This window comes from Aythya marila (assembly GCF_965140915.1).
Source record: "Aythya marila genome assembly, chromosome: Z".
In the NCBI taxonomy this organism is placed as follows: Eukaryota; Metazoa; Chordata; class Aves; order Anseriformes; family Anatidae; genus Aythya; species Aythya marila.
The window spans coordinates 55,893,161-55,894,735 of record NC_139080.1 but is presented as its reverse complement, the minus strand read 5'-3'; positions in this window follow the sequence as shown (position 1 = coordinate 55,894,735).

Here is a 1,575-nt window from a genome sequence, read left to right as displayed (position 1 = left end):
ACCGGGGAACGGCGGCGGGGCCACGCCGGGACCGCCCCGAGCCGCAAGCGCCGCCCTCGGCCGGCGGGTGGGCGAGGGGGAGGCTGCGGGTCTTGGGGTGGAGGAAGGCGGGCGGCGCCTGTCCCCGGCTGGCATCCACCCCTCCTGGGGGTGCAGGTGGCTGGGGGTGCAATTAGCGGGTGTCCCCAGCTAATTGCTGCCTCTCCCGGTGTTGTTAGTGCCGCCCGCGGCTGCTCGGAACAATAGGGGCGCGTGGCTGGCAGCGGGCGATGAGCTGGGAGAGCTGTCACGGCACTGATGCTGAGCGAGAGGCTCCTCCAAGCACCGCTCCGCAGGCACAACTTTGGGTGGATGCTTCCCCGTGCTTCTGGCTCCTGTGTGCCCCGTTTCACGGCTGCGTCCTGCCTGCAGCGCCGCGTTTCTGCCCTCCTTTCAGGGCCCGCACACTGGGCACCCCATCCCAAGCGAGCCCGCGGTGCCCTGGCATCATTTGGGGTCATTTTGGGGTACCCGCACTTCTTTGCAAACTGCATTTTGGTTTTTGGTATGTGGGCCTTGCTGTGTGCAGAGAAATGACTCATCTACAGCCATTCCCTCCTTTCCTGTTTTTTATTCCTTTTTTTTCTCTCTCTCTCTCTGTTTTTTTTTTTTTTCCTGAAGCAAACATGTTCAGCCTAACATGTTTACAGCAAAAAGCACTCCAGTAAGCAGATCAGTGTGCAGCACCTGCAAATTCAGTCAAGTGGCTCCTCCACATCCAGATTTACGGCTACGCACAAATCAACAGCAGTGGTCATGGCTGTTGCTGAAAGATTTTCTTAGCTCGGGATCAACCTGCTGTGCAGCTAGCTGTTTTAATTCATCCCTTTGTAACCATGGCAGTTTACCATTTTTTGCATTTTGTTAGCAGTGTGTTTCTAGCTGCTCATTTTATCCCATTACATACCTACAAGGCAGGCTGCTGCATAAAGCATCAGAGATGGAAGAACAATAACGCAGCAACAAAAAGCTTTAAAAGAGCGGGTACATGGAGAACTAGAGAAAAAGGAGGTACTTGGTTAGTTTGCTGTGAACTGTATGCTGCATTATTTTCCCCGTTTTCCCCACGTATATCTTACGCGTTTTAACTGTGAGCATATTTTCTATTACTCTCTTAGCTTTTTCTCCCTCAGAAAAATATCCAATTTTTTCCTTCTTCAGTCTAATCTGAACCCTGCCAGTGTAACACTCTTCTACTGAAATCACATCCTCCCTCTCCCCCCATGTGCTTGCAGCTCTTAGTGTTTCTTGGCACTGAAATATTCACTTAATAGATTTTCTTCTCCTAGGGCTGTATTATGCATGTGTATATGTTTCTGCATGTAGATCAGTATATATGCAGGTGGATTTTTTTTTATTTTTGTTTTTTAAATTTGCCAGGGAGATTTCAGAAAACAAGCTGCGTTTAAATTTCCCCGTACCAGATACTTGTCTGCTATAATTTCCCCATTGACAAAGGCCATTAGAATTGGAGCTGGAGGCTCTGTTTTTCCCCCGGGACTGCACTACAAAGCAGAGAAACAAGCAAACATACAA